General features: G+C 38.5%; 1 protein-coding gene across 1 annotated transcript in view; it reads left to right on the top strand.

Moving 5' to 3' along the window:
- Positions 1-13,582, top strand: part of mafa (MAF bZIP transcription factor a) — a 67,814-nt gene extending 54,232 nt beyond the window's left edge. Inside the window, exon 3 of the mRNA XM_063476958.1 lies at positions 13,183-13,582. The gene's annotated coding sequence lies outside the window, so the exon portion shown is untranslated. The remainder of the gene's footprint in view (positions 1-13,182) is intronic.
- Positions 13,583-16,217: the final 2,635 nt, after the last annotated feature.

Below are 16,217 nucleotides of genomic sequence, written 5' to 3'. Positions count from 1 at the left end.
CGACAAAAAAAAGAAAAGAAAAAAGGAACTCCTGTGCCCTTGACATTTCTTTCTTGTTCTTATGATGAATTGCAGGGGTTATTTACTAGTTCATGGGAGAGAATCCCAGATCCCTGCTTTGTCACCAAACGCTCAAAAAGAATGCAGAGACGTGCATAAAAATAACTGCTCTGGAACTGTTTTAACTGTTTTAACTGAAACGCTAGTGAGAAATGCACGAGGTGTACTGCTATTAACCTCAAATTATTTTGCAATTTTCTAAATTAGGAGATTAATATTTCTAGAACACTTAATGGTTTTGTTAATATCAAGAACATGATTTGTTAGTTAAAAGACTTGGACAATAAGACAAGGTCTTCTTAGTCACATCAGAGAAGTAGTTCAGTTGCTGATTTGAAGTTTAATAGAAGTTTTGTTTATACAATAAGCATTTTTAATCAAACGCTGTCAAATGTCAGTGGGCTGTGTACAAATCAAGCATCAAGAACTATTAAAAAAATATGTCTGATGATTTGCTGTATAGCAGCGTCTCATGTAGGAGCCTTGATAAATAGCCTATAGGTGCTGTATAGGATCCTGAAGGTATATTATGTCTACTCTGTCCATTTTGTGACACCCTAACATAAGCCGATCAATCAGCTGTAATGAAACCCATCAGGTCACCTTTGAAATTTATCATTTTTTTGTGTGCGTAAAATGAAACGCCCCTTGATGGTATGGATGCTAAATTTAGATTACCTATGCTATATGCAAACATATGTCTCCCCCTCCCCCCTCACAAAAAAGAGGGGGGGGGGGGGGGTTGTGAATTATGCTGAGATACCGAGGCCATATGCTCATGATCTTGTGGAAGGCGAGTCTCAGATGAGACATTTGACTTTGTTTTAGTTTTTTTCCCCTTTGCAGCAACTGTTCTATTTAAACATAAAATTATGCTCTTTTGTTAAGAGCAAAGTTGAAAATGTAAACGTAACATGTAATGGTGCTTTGTTGCTCATCAGCGAAAGAAAAATTGAGCAATCACCTGAGTGTTTTACTCGCTTTCACCCTGTGGTGTGCTTTCCTCTCTTGCTAAGGTTTGAGGTGCTTAGCATCTCTTGTTTGCACACAATCCGTCTGTGATTATTGCCCGCTTCAGGCTTCATGCACAGTGATGCGTCTTTTCACAAAGCAGCTTAATTTGCATAGATTTTGCCAAGAACCTCTCAAGTCTTTAGGAGTGCGCTTAAATGAGCAATCATAATGACAGATCTTCTGGTTTGGTAAAGGCATGCGATATCAGTATCAGCTGAGTTGCACGCAGTAAATTGGCTCTTCAAGTCAGAGAAGGCTCACAAGAACTTATAAATAAATTTGTTCTGATGTGGTGGGAGGATTTCCAACACTTTAGTGAATTTTCCACAAGTTTTCTTGAATAGTGAGCGCAAACCTGTCTAAGTGCACTCCAGGTCCAACTCTACGGTTCACTTTCTGCAGATGGCACACAAAAAAGTCCTTATTCGAGCATTTGCAAAGAAATAAGCTTCTCTTATGTGTTTGTTGATTTGTTTATTTATTTCTTTATTTTGTTGTTGTCATTTTTTTTCTGCTGAACACAGCTGCTTGGGCTCCGCCATGCATAAAGGCCCAATATGGCTATGTCTGTAAATCGGAGTCCGGGGGCCACAAGACAGAAAAGAGGGGAGAAACACCCGGCGAAATTTAGCGCACGATGGCTCCCAGCGGGCATCATTTGGGGACCAGAGAGATTTTTTTCCTCATTCTCTTTTTTCCCTTTTTCCTGCATGGTGAGCAGGTTGGAAAGCTCAACCCTAACGTTGCTGCTGACACAACCACTCAGGGACGGCTGTAACAGCTCTCTTAGCATGGCACCTGTTATTGAGCCATCAGAGGGAGAAAGAGAGAGCGAGAGAATGAGAAAGAAAGTATTGCGGGGGGGTCAAGCAAAGGAGGAGGAGGTAAGTGTGGAAGCAGGAAAGAGTGAAACTCAATTGTAATTTCAGGGTTGTCACAGTTCTCAGAGCCTGTAATTCTGCTGTCGTATTGGCAAGTGGACGTACTAGACTGACTCTTCGTGCTGAGACTGATCTCATCTTCACAGTGCAGCCTACCTAAATTTTCATTCATCTCAAATCAAGTAAACAAACTGATTATAATTAGATTCACATCAGGTTACTTTGTAAACAGAGAGCGGTGTGTGTCTACGTAGCGGTCACACTCCTGCTCTTACTCTTTCTCCACTGTTGTGTTTGTCTGGCTTAACACATTTTCTTCCCACTGTCTCTTTTCCATTTTAATGCATCTAAAATTACTTGGACAATCCAGTCTGCCTTTTATGCAACTCCTTTTCATTTGTCTTCATCCCCTGAATACAATTGGCTTTTGGAGTGAAGTGATTCATAATGCTTTCATCAATGATTCTAAGACTCCCTATGTCTCAAGCCTTACGAAGATAAATGAGCTAGTGTACAGTCAAAGAGGAGGTAATAATAGCAGTGTTTTTCATTCATGATCTATTTTCTCTTGAAATGATCACACGATAGAGAACAGAGACGTTTCAAGGATTTCCATAACAGGTCAACATAACTGATAGTTGAGAGAAATCGTACAAATATCAGTGAAGAAAACAAAGACAAACACTAGTCTTGTTTTTTTCTGTTTGAGACAATCATAAGAGGTGCACAGCAAGTTGTTGTCCACTCAAGCAAAGCAGCTGCATTCCTCTGCAGAGCAATCAAAATGGATTAAACCAACCACGCTCCAGCTGCCTCCACGCAAATCAGATATGCCTGTGATGATGATAATCAATCCATAATAAAATAACACAACATAAATCTGATAGTGTTGTTCCAACAATTTTAATAACATAGATTTAAATATTGCCATGTGCACTGGAGTGATTTATTGACGAAAAAGTGCTATCAAGCTTATATACACCCCGTTCCTGGTTGCCCGCCAATAATGCCATTAACTGCATTGTTCAAACTCATTATGTGATGAGAAACACAATAATAATCGCAGGACTACAAACGCACAATTTCTCCCATTGAGCTAATCACTTTCGCTAGCATTATTAGTCTCTCTTCCTCTCTCTCTTTCTCCCTCCCCAGTTCTCTTTCGTCATAAATCCTGGGAGAGGCGGGTGTATAAATCCCTAGCGCTGAATTAGTATTGTAATTTCTGGTATCCATGCATGCTTTGCCAGCACAGACTTTGGAGTTATTAATCTGGGGAGACAGGTGCCACAGAAACAATATGCTGAGCGGTTGGCCTGGATACTGGGCCGACCCCACCCAAGCTTAAGCCCTCAGCGCATTCAATTAAAATTACAAGGTAGGGACTGAAGCCTGCTTTTAGAGAAAATAAACAATCAGAGAACTGCAGGGATTTTTATATGTTTTATTGTTGTAAGTTACTTTAAAAAAAAAAAAATGCGAACTTATAAAAAGTAATAATCACATGGAACTTAAAAGTGGTGAAAAAATGGCTGTTTTTTTCTCTTTTGGCATATGCATTGAGACTTCTTTTAAGTCCTATAATGTGTGAGTCACTGTGGTTTGCCACATTTCTGATAGAAAAACTGTTACCGCACACATATGGGCGACCGACGAACACAACAGATGAAACACTTTGTTTGCTTTTGTTTAGGCATGAACTCTTCTCCTAATACAAGCCTTTTAAGTGATCAAAAAGGCCTGGCAATATTTGATGTTGTCTGCGTAAAGAGGGGGAGGCAAAAGAAGTGTCATCGAGTGATATACAGCTCTAGTCCTCTGTCACACAGCGCAGTGTCTGCTGGGAAATAATCTGACATCTTGCGCTCGACACATTCAAGCGATGAGTACAGCCGGGTGGAAAAAAAAAAAGGAGGCGGGGGGAGAAGGAGAGATGGAAAGCAGAGTGATGGGACAAAGAGGCGAGGGAGGAGAGAGACTCCAGAAGAAGTAGGAGTGCGAGCAGAAAAGTGAAAGGAGAGAGAGGACACAATCAATTCACCAGCCCCGTCTCCATCATGTCATCGCCTGTCAGCATAGATTTAAGAATAAACCTTTTGAGAGACCTTCCAGAGCTTTAGTCTGATCGATGTCCTGGCAGTGTTGGCCCAGATGTCACTGACATGAATCACATGGACTTCCATCAACTCATCACTGGGAACTATCTGACCCTACTCCTCACTATTCTAAGTTTGTAGCGGCACCCATTCTGTAATCTTGTCTTATATATATATATATATATATATATATATATATATATACATAAATATATATATACATAAGTATCCACATATAATCCTACACAACCCAGACAAACTAGTTTAGATGCTAACCTTGCACCCATAACTAATAATATCCCAATGGGACAGAAAAGTGAAAGCACATATGGGCAAAATCATTAGAAAAAAACAGAAAGACGGAGAGAAAGCAATAGTGACGGGGTGAATAAATGGAGTCATTAAGCATGTGTTTGTGGGAGCCTGACTCCCATATGACAGTGCAGGGTGGCAGGATGCTTCCTCCGCCTTTTGCCATAAACAGACAAACAGATTGACTTGATCGTCTCTCTCCTATGGGCAGCTTTTCGCCTCCTACTTTCTGGGGACCACTTAGTACTTTGGCTCCCCTGACTCTCCAGAGAGACTGCTGCTTGTGCCACTGCAGTGCATGGCATGGCTTCTCTTAATTAATCATTAGCTCTATCAGATATCAGACTGATATAAAAGCTGATATTAACCCATTTAGTCTGTATCCACAAATAAAATGACATTTATTTTGTTAAGAATTTACTGAAAGCTGTCAAAGAAATAGAAAATGTTTATATATATATATATATATATATATATATATATATGTATGTGAAAGGTGAAAAGGTGAAAAGTGTTAATGTTTGATCATACTTTTGGCATAAATAACATTTTTGTTCTTTGAGTCTTCAGTGGCAGAATAAGTGCTCACAAAGGTGATTTTTAACATAGGCAATACTGCTCTAAATGCCTCAGACAGTTTAGGTTCACTGCTAAAAAATGTTAATGACTGGGCCCTATAATAATAATCCAGGACAAAATGAAGTGTTAAAAATCATATCTGTCAGCAGAGTGGAACAAATTCTCCTCTCTGGCCAGTGGAAAGAGAAAACCACTGTGACTCCATCTCCGCAGCGCATAGTGGAAAATCTACCTCTGAGTTCAAAACCTTATGAAATCATGAAAAAAAATGTTCAGTTTCATAGATGAAACTGAGATAAAATTGACTCTTTCCTCTCTCACCGTGTTTGTGTAAGATACGTGAGCTGTTATTTTTACTTCCGTTAGTTCAGTCCTTCCCCACCCTCTCACTCTGTCTCGTTATGTGAGTGATGTTACCCATCAGTGTAGTGCATGTGTTGTAAAACTGTCAGCCACTGAAAGATTGACTGACATGGTCAGCCCTAAGATTACCACCATAGAACAAGCAGGGGTAGAGAGAAAGAGATACTGAGTGAAAGACGTGCAAAGGGGGGAAAAATGAGGGGAAACAGGTGCATTTAGACAGCCACGTTTTATTTTACTTTCTTCTGTGAGCACTGATCAAATCCGGCACTAAAACCATAAAACAAACACTGTTAGCATTAAAAAGAGTGAAAAGAATGAAAAATAAAAGACTGATCTACAGACAAGGAGTGTTCTCGTGCAATTTCCAACAGCTGTTGATTCAAAGGGAAAAACTTTATTTGGTCCAGATGGTCTCAGTCAGTGGCAGAATGAGAGAGCTGACTTCATTGGCTCCAGCCATGTGTTTTTCCTCCTGATAGAAATTAAAATGGTCGTTCGTTTGTCACCGCTCACTACACAGCTTAAAATGTAGCAATGAAACGTTCCTTGGCGATAATGCACCATAATTACTCAAACGCCTGTTCTTTATCTGCAGCAGAGGGAGGACAGAAGGAGCATTTCCTCAGATGAGATTTTAAAACCCAGAGAGCAGTCTCAACCCGCAGCAAAAGATGGAGAACACAGTCAAAAGCGTTGTTCTTTTTGAGCTGGAAAGAGACATAAGCCTGTCATCTTCTTGTTCAAACTGAGGAAAATGAAAATCCAAGTGTTATATGACTTGTAATTCTTTTCTTTTTTTTTAAACAGGACACGTAGACAGTTTGATCAGAGCTTCTCTAGCTACAGAATGAGCCCGAGTATCTCTGCCTCCGATCAGATGTAACAGGCTGTAGTAGCGTGGTGTAGCAAGTATCCCGCTGTGATAAATGTATTTATTTTAGCAGTCTGATGGGTATTGATCTCTTCAGCGGCTCCTCCACAGGTTAACATTATGGGACCTTGGAAAGGAAGATAGTAGGCGATTCTCAAAGAGCACACATCTCACACCTTACAAATGAGGTGAAAAAAAAGTCTGTTGTGGAGGTGTGGAAAGGTTAACAGTGGCCCTTTGACTGCCAGCTAAACGTAAAATCAGTCATTTATCGGAAATAAAAGTAAGAGTATCTTAGCAGATGCCGATGCCGAGATGAAAGACCTAACATGACAGAAGTTGAGTCACAGCAGCGTGAAACTGACACACAGTGGCGAGAAAAAGAAAAGAAAAGAAAAACTATCCACATGACATTTTTTAAAGCTGTAATGTGCACATCCAAAGGCACTCATGAGAAGGCAGCAGAGATATGAGATGAAGTAGAAGAAGTAGATGTGACCTGTGGTTGTTTGACTCAAGCATCCACTACAGCGAGGATGCTGCTTGTAGAGGACATGAGTGGAGCTCACTGAATCATACAAAAAGATATTTTGAATGGCTGATTGTGACTGGCTTAAAACTCAGCCGTGGGCGAAGTCCAGTCATAATGCTTTGTGAGAAATTTCACAAGCACTTGCTTTTCAGTTCAGTTTCACTCATGTATTTTTCTTTTGATCTCCCTGTCTAAGCCTTTTCATGTTAAAACTTTGACAAATGATTCACTGAGCTTTTTCTATGCCTATTGAAAATGTCAGCTGCATAGCCAAAAGGATTGGAATAATTTGAATAAAATTAAAACATATATGTATATATATATATATATATATATATATATATATATATATATATGAAATGCATTTGCATGTATAACTATTAGTTATACAATTAAATTTACAATTCCCCAATTTAAAAAGGGTTTCAGTTTTATTGAATGAGCATATAGCATATAGTAATATTTTACATATTTATATTTTAAACAGAAAATGAAAACTAATGTCGTCAGACTGAAGTGCAATGAAGCAAGATTTTATTTTTCTGTTCTGTAGACGTTTATGTTTCTTAAATTCAAATGAACTCTACCACTCATGTGTAAACTGAGCTGAAAGGAAAGGGTGTTCTCTGGCATACTGTATTTTACCATGACTTTAAAAAAATCCGTGTGTGTGCATGCATTGGAATAAAAAAATGTAAATATAACAAGATAAATGTGCAAAAGAAAAAAAATGTATGAATGCTAAAAGTTATTTACCTCGGTGTTTGGCTGTGCGGATGATGCTAAATAGCCGCAGATTATGAAACACTAAAGGAATGTGGTGTTGCCCTCATTGTGGCTGATTCTTTGAACACAGGATCTGATTGGGTAATCTATGTCTCCGTTTAAGTCTTCTTAACAGGGGGACTGTAAAAGGTTAACCAGAATAATACAATGTTCACAGACATAAATGCTGAGCAGATATTATTAATAATAATAACAGGGAATTTCCACACTTAAGTCTATTGTGATATCAAATCAAGGTCTATTCTGATTAGTGATGATTTGGGGTCGGTTATGAAGACGTTCATGGTGATTTTATTGTGCATGCAATAAAGTTGTACATTCCTGGGTCACCTAAGTTTGCTAGAGACCATTTAAATGAATTCACAGAAAATCTGAGTACAATCAAATCCTGTTTTTTTTTCTTCTTTTTTAATCTTGTTTCGCTGTTGTCTTTCTCACTCTCTACTCTTTCATCTGCTAGAGCTACTTTTAGTCATAATGTCTAACTCATATTTCGAAAATTCATTTAATGTTACATTAAGCTTTTTTTTTTCATTATATATTCTCTTATCTTTTCATGGCAAATGGATGTTTAAGTGGGTAGTGTTTTAGTCGGTGAGAATTTTTTTTTTCTTTTTTTTTTAAAAAAGGCTATCAGCGAATGTACCACAAGCATTTGCATCTCAGGAAATGTGTCACCCTTATGGGACAGTCCCAAGACCAAGCACTGAATGTGGTCGATTGTTTCAATTCTTTTACTGGAAAAAACTATAAGATTTTTAGAGATTACACTGTGCAAGCTATGGCTCTAAACTACATTACCTTTTTATTATTTTTAGTTTTCATTATGTTACTCGACGTTATGCTATATGTTTCCCTCTTCCAGTAATATTGCATTAGATTTCCAATATTCATGGTGTGTTTTTCCATCTTTCACAGATCAAGACTTCATGGGCTTTTTAGATGAAAAATTATCAATACAACATGAAGCATCAGCAAAAAACCAGTGACACATTGCCAACATGCTCTTGTTCCCGGTGCCAGCATCAATAATTCAAACACTAGCTCATAACTTTATTTTCAATGCATAATTGAGGCCAACCCGTGATGGTTGGTCTTTCTTTATTCAGCCATTTATATGTTGAGCAATTTTTAAACAATAAGAGCAGCAGTCCATTAAGCTTTTAACATCTCCCTTTCATATTCCAGTACACGCTGGAAAGTATGGACAGTGGCCTGTGGTGCTGCTTTACTCTGTGCTTTGTCGTCAGTGCTGTAAGTGGTGGATTGCTTTCAGGTGCTTTTTTTTGTCTGTTGTTGTATCTAGTGAGAGCATGAAAATCTTAAAGTGATAACTGTGGGGAAAAGCTGTGGTGTGGAAGTGAAAAAAGTATAGACTCCACATTTAAAAAGTGTGGTTTGGAAAGGAAGGGGTCTCAGGTTGAGGTGAGAATTTGCACCTGCAGAAGCACTTCCATTTGTGCAGGGCATGGGTGTCTGTGTCTTTCTAGTAATTTACAGCATGTCTAATTCATTTCAAAGCTATTTTCTAGCTTTCTAAGTTGTTTTCACAACTAAATATTTGCACTGGAGAATGCAGCTTGGAAGGGCACAACCACTACCCTGTGACTCATTATATGACCTGGCTACATTTATTATGTGTTTTGTACTACTGCTTAATAAATATTGATTTACTATTTTAATTACATGTTAATCTCAAAACACATAGGTACCAGGGTTATTACTCTCTCAAGTCATACTGCAAATTTCCTGTTTGCAAATATTTGTTGAGGATGACATCCTGAGAGGGCCATAAAAGTGAATAGCAATCATTAAACAGAGACTAGCTGTCTACAATATCTGCAAAAGTGTCAATATCAGCAGCACAGACTGACCCAGTCTTTAATCAATTGCTTTTACACTTCTTTGTCAAAAGCAATAATTTTCAGGGCATACACGCAAAAGATATAGGTAAAAATCTCAAAAGTCCCTTTCCGTATTTAAATATGGATTTAAGAAAAGAATCTTTAATGTTTATTTCATTTTCTCCTTAACTTAAGAAAACCAAATAATCAGGTTTAAATTTCCTGACAAGCTTTTGAACTTTCCAAACAGACAGAATGACCCCAACCAATTTACTGAAAATGAATAATGACTCCAGTATTGTTTTGAGATAACTGTAGTGAAATGTTAGTACAGTCCCAGAGCAACTCGTAATTGAATTGATATTAAATGAAAGCATGAAGAAAAGACAGATTAAAAGGTCTCTTTTTATTTATTTATTGTATGAATGAAATTATCCTAACCATTTAAAGACTCTTTTTTTGACAGATTTTAAGACCTGTTAAAGCAGCTCTTTGAAACTAAGTCGAGGTAATAATTCTCCTAAAGGTTGCAATCTCTTCTGGTTGCTGTTCACAATGATGCAAATCAAATCAAAGGAATTTAAATAACAAGCATTAACTAAGCTGTGTGTGAACTTCTTGCTGTTGTTATATTAAATTATTTTCCAAAAAAGAGGGACTTTTTCAGGCTTTCCAAGTTATTGAGTTTTAAAATGGGAGAAAACAATGGGGCAGGTAAAAGCTATTTTTTTCTCTTTGTACTAGAAGTTTTTTTTCCTTCTCTGTTCCACATAAAAAGTGCTTTGTGTGAAACCAGTAAACAGTAGTTCTTTCATAAGCACATGCTTGACATTTGTAGTTCAAAGACAAAATACTTGAAACTCAAACATCAATCAAACAAACTAAGATTATACTCTGGTAAAACAGTTCCCGGGAAGGAAAAGGAAGTAATAAAATACAAACATGTTAATAAAAACTCGCACTTCCAACAGTATTCCATGTTCTCATTACTATAATTTATCATTGTATACTATCTGTAAAAATATACTGCATAAATACTGTCATAGTTTTTTTTTTGCTTGGCATGAAAACCTGCAGACCCCTTAGGCCCTTTCTGTATGTAACTCCTAAAAGGTACAGCAGTGGTTCTTAAACATTTCTAACATGTCCTCTTTCAAATGCCAGAAAAAGCTCAGATCTTAGAGTTTGTATCAATGTTTAACTAAATTAAAATATTAAAGGTGAATTCCAGTAAACTAAAGGTGAGCATGACACAATTGGCTGGCTGTAGTTAGTTCATCATATCTGCCTCATATTTTTTCTTTGTTCATTTTACCTGAACAAAAGTTTAAAAAAAACATTTACTTTTGATGAGGGTGAACAACACTGAGTGTGTGTTTGGGAATAATCTATGCAGTATGTAGTATTCACATGGTTTGTTCCTGAGATCAAGGTGGCTGGTTTAATTGAGCCTGTACTGGACCCAGGGCTGAGAGTGCAGGCAGAGGAACATCGATAAACTATAAAATGGTTCCAATATGGCTAATCGATGAGGCTTTGTGAGCAGGTCCCTTCGGACTTTGATTTTCCTCTCAAACAACAATCCAGGATCTCTGGTCTTCAAAGCCAAACTCCATCTTTGCTGTTATTGTAGTTGTTGCTTTCCCCGTGTTTGAGTGATGTCACTGAGGTCGATTTCATCCCTGTCCATAAAGGCTCTCCCACACTTGAATCACCCAGGAGACAGCTTCACTTGGTCTGTGCAATGGTAACAACAACCAATAAAGGTCAATCTCCCATGGTAATGGCCAATTGGGTTTGTTCCCGTTATTGGCCCTCTGAGCAGTGGTCAACAGATGGAGAGCTGGCATCACTGACGCAAGTTACACTCCAACCTTCTGTATCCAGGCACTGCTGTGTGATTCTACTCATCTTCTCCCTCAGCTTGTGTTGGCCTGTACATTACTCTATCATGCACAGCTTTTGTATGAGGAGGACCGTCACAGTAGAGTCACAGGAGTGCTGCCAGTGAGGGCTAACCGTCTAACCATTTCAGCTAATTGCCTCATTAATGATTCACTGGTGTTAGGCTGCTCTAGCACTTCGCTGTGGGGAGCAAATTGTTCTGATTGGTTTGCCTCTGTCAATTATTGATGAGGCAGTGAGCTGAAGTGCTAACACCTGGCTTTAGAAGTCCAAGTGGCCCTGCATTCCCATCACATCCTCTGTTATCACACACCTTGGGACTACATTCTGTTTGGAGAGGATGTAGTCTTGACGGTTGCAGTTCTCTGAGAATGGACGTAGTATGCCCTGGGGTAATAGCTGTGATCTCACTTGTGAGCATGTTAGCTCAAAGAACACGGCTAGCTGCTGTGCAAAAGCTGGACAAAAAAAGACACTTGTAGTGATTTGTGCCGTAACTAACCGAAGGCAAACGCATGAAGAGGCACCACTGATGAAGCTAGACTGTGTACATGTATTTATATGCAACTACAAATAACAGCAAAATCTAAAATACTTCCTTATAATAATGTAAAAATACTAGAAATCCTAATGATAAATCATATTCTTAAGTGTATATTTTACCATCACTCATCATGTCCTTAGAAGTCATGTTAGGCAAAATTAAACAAAATATAAATAGATAAAAATAAAAACATTTTCCACAAATGGATACAATGTAAATACAATGACATAAAAATATATAGATTCTACCAGTATCAGTGGAGCTGTGATGGTATGCAGCGCAATGCCAATACTTTGTTTATGGTGATTTATAATGGGTGCAGGCAGCACCTTTACAGTAGGGTCATGTAATTGGATCTCCAGTAGATAGCAGCTGAATTCCACTATAGTCTCTGTGTCTAATGGCCCACCCACAAAGACCTCCCTCTGGCCACATGAATCATTCTTTCACAGTGCACAAGATGCTGGAAGGTCTCCCGAAACTTTTTAGAAACACACAACACAATAAAGAAAATTTGTAAAAAAAAATGTTTATGGTTCAAAATGGTAAATCACAACCAGACTAAATAATATTTTAATAGAATTAAATTAGACTCACCCATACTGTTAGTGAATTGCCTCATCTCTCCTTGGCCTTAATTGAAGCTGATTATAAAGTCACCCCCCCATGCTGACGCCACTGTCACTCTGAATCTCAGCCAAGTGGGCTTTCCATGTACACTCACAGGGTGGTCATTCTGCCTTTGTTTTTACACTGGCACCAGTGACAGCAGAGCCCATCCCACACTTCAAGTGCAGTGACTGTTGCTTACTGTGTGTCACAATAAACCCTGGACAAGCACGCACAGTTCAGACAAGGGTCCTGTATTGCTCACAATGTGGACTTCACTCACAGTCTTGAGGTGTACTTTCTGTGTGTGTGTGTGTGTGTGTGTGTGTGTGTGTGTGTGTGTGTGTGTGTGTTTACATATCTTTGTGGGGACCAAAAAGTTTACTATACTTGTGGGGACCAACTGCCCTTATGGGAACAAAATGCCTGTCCACACGAGTTTGAAGGCATTTTTGAGACTCAAAATGTGGTTTTAGTGTCAGAGTTATAATTAGGTTATGGGTAGGTTTAGGTTTAGGGTAAGGGTTACGGTTAGGCATTCATTTTTGATGGTTAGGGTAATGGTAAGCAACTAGGGAAAGCATTATGTCAATTAGATGTCACCACAAAGATATGAAAACACAACTATGTGTGTGTGTTTGTATGTGCACGTGTGTGTGTTCACGGCGTACATGGAAAAACAACACTAGTCAATTGCAGTATGACTCCCACTTTAATTCTTGTCTTCTTTTCTTGTCCAACCCCTCCTCCCCCCTTTTTCTTTCTGTCTCTCTCCATTAACAGATAACCTAATGACTGAGCAGTGATGACATCAAAGCGACTGACCAATTGCACCGAGACACCTACAAAGCACAACATTCAAAATTATTTCCCGAAGAACAACAAACAAGACCCGCTGGAATTCTTCAAAATCTCTACAGCGATTCTTGAAAAGCCTCTTACTACTCCTGTTTCCTTTCCCAATATTTTACCTCCAGCTTTTTTCTACAAAACCACAAAAATAAAAAACAAATAAAATAAAATAAAACAAAAATAAAAATCACAGAGACTCATAATCAGGAGATGGTTGATTCTCTTCGATGGGAAGATCACTGATGCATGCTTCTGTAAATAGATCACAATAAAACCCTATTCTTATTCCTAATATAGGAAACGTACCGAGTTGCTCTCACCAAATTCATAAACCTTCATTACTGTGAATAGAATACCCATGGTTCAATATTTTCCATATAAAATCAGTATTCTTACCTATTCAGAGCCCATGTAGCTATCATTTCAGATATTGCTTCTCTAGTCTTTGAAGTTAATTTGATTGTAAAAACTGTACTTACAATTGTTCTTATTCTCAGCCTAGTCTTCCTCTCCACACTAGTACGTGTAAATAGAGACAAATGAAGACAACCGCATGGATCAGACTTTAGTGTATATTTACCACGCTCTTAGATCACAAATCTCAGTATGTGGATATTTCAGACAACATTTTTGAAAGTTTAAAATAGCTGATCATATTTTCTGATGGCCAGTGATTTAGTCTCAGATACCTGGATACTGTCTGAATAGATCAAATTTATCCGGCCACATTACAATGATTATACAACAGAAACTCCTTTGCTATCATCAGTGAATTCCATTGGGAAACAGGCAAATTGAACAGAAGAAGCAGGCAATTTGCCAAAGCCATGATTCTAACATAGCACCTCTAAGTATTAGGTTTAATATTTGATGTACTGTTTTTTTTTTCTTTTTGTTTTTTTTTTTATATATAATTTACAGATTTCTCCCATTGTCTTCTTATTTATTATTTTCTACTACAACAACTGCCCTGCCCTCTCATGCCCACTTCGTAACTGTTGTAGCAAAGCTGCTGTTAGCCTGAGAGGGACACATTTTTTTCTTTGCATGGTTTGAAACTGTGCTCCAGTCCTGAGCCTACACAGGGGCAAAAGAAGACCTCAGTAACTGCAATGTAGAAATGAGGATTCTGGCCTCTGCCTTCAGTGGACTATGAAGCTAACCAAAAGGACTGACTGACATCGTACCAAGCCTCAAGGACCTCAAGGATTAGGCCCTCACTGGTGAAGACAGAAATCCTTTTGCATGGACAACAGGGAAAATTTCTAGCTTGTTGAAGACCTCATCTCCACCGTTGTGCATCCTCTACCTCTCAGTGTTCTGCTGTGCATCAAGAAATCCATGTCTTCACACTGACCCTCCTCTACTACCCCACGTTTCTGCTGCATGTCCCTCTAGAGCCTCACAAGGAGAGTTCAGCATTAAATGCTTTGGATGGATCTATATGGCAATGGGAGAAACCAAACCAATCCCCAACAAGTACACACATATGACGCATGCATAGAGATGCTCAATCATACACAATGCCTCTCAAATATGTTGCTGTATATATGTACACTATGTCAAGTATGTATAGTCTCAGATGCTGTACTTTGCATGTTGATTTGTAGATGGAATGTGACCTTTATTCAAACAAGAGGATGAGCAGGTAGTGAGTGGGTTGACCCTCTAAACCAATGCAAGCCCTTTTACAGCTTTACATCTCCATATTTGATGGCAGGAGATTTACAGTAAGGTGACAGAAACAGTTTGATGTCTACTGTGACATGTTTTCTTCCAGCAAACAGCAGTTCTGATAAGGTTTAAACTCTCTGAAGGGACACATACTGTCCCTGCTGATGTCACACAGAACCTGGCCACAGCGAATGTGGGTAGAAGAAGAGAAGGAAAACTGGGGCGCTCCAATTAAGTGGCAGCGCACAAAGTGGCATAGGGCATCCTGCCAGCAACTGTCTATTCATCCAGTGTCAAAGGGATTTGCACATCTCAATGAGTGTATGCACTGACAGAGAAGTCCAAGAGCAAAGCAGAGGAGGGGAAGGAAAGGAAACAAGGTTGGGCTGAAAGGAGATTTTTTTTCTTTTTTTGTGTAATTTCACAGCTTCATTTCTGATCAAAATTTAAGGTTGTACTAAGCTTATGTTGACATATTTTACTGGTCGGTCCACTTATTTGTCAATTTTTAAAAAATTTTCAATAACCCCTTGACCCCATCTATTACTATCATACAGCTCTCTGGGCTGTCATGACCTAATGTCCTGTCTAAGGTTAACTTTGTGTTAATGAGTATGGCCCTCTGCTCCACCAGATGTTCACCCTTGTGGCCAAATACCCAATACCCTCTGTGCTTCTGTAATGCCTGCCCACTACATCTGTACTCTTTCTGGATGCAGCTGCAGACATTTCTCAACCATCAAAAATGCAGTTGAAGTAGGAAACGACATAAACTCTGCAAAACAGGTGCTTTCTTTTGGAGTAAAATTAATAAAAGACATAAATCAAAATGCTGCAACATAAAAATAGAATTTTAGCAGAATACATGTGGTTGCCTAATTTGTGTGTCTTACACAAAGTAGGTCTTACAATTTATGTGAGCAAATCTTCTTAAATCAAATATTGTCAGAGCACACCAAAGCTATTTACAGTCAACATGTAAACTGACTTGAAATTTGGACTTCTGACTTAGTGGTGATTAGTTAAGGAAGATTTAAAACACAGAAAAGGATGAAGATGTCATTCAAATATGAGACTGTGTGTGGTCTGAGTGTCAAGGCTTTCCACTTTGTTAGAAGTGAAACAAAGATGAAGCCGTATGTGACAGGTAGATGTGCTTTCCATGTTTTTGATTGCAGTGTTTAAACACTACCCAGCAATAAAACTGGACAGGACCAGAACAATATAGACAGCTATACACCTGAACACACAAAACGTGTGTAAATGCATACAAGCACAGAAGCACATCCTTG

This window comes from Pelmatolapia mariae, linkage group LG1 (genome assembly GCF_036321145.2).
Source record: "Pelmatolapia mariae isolate MD_Pm_ZW linkage group LG1, Pm_UMD_F_2, whole genome shotgun sequence".
NCBI classification, from domain to species: Eukaryota; Metazoa; Chordata; class Actinopteri; order Cichliformes; family Cichlidae; genus Pelmatolapia; species Pelmatolapia mariae.
Note: the sequence above shows the minus strand (reverse complement) of the source record. Positions and strands in the feature narration are given on the sequence as shown.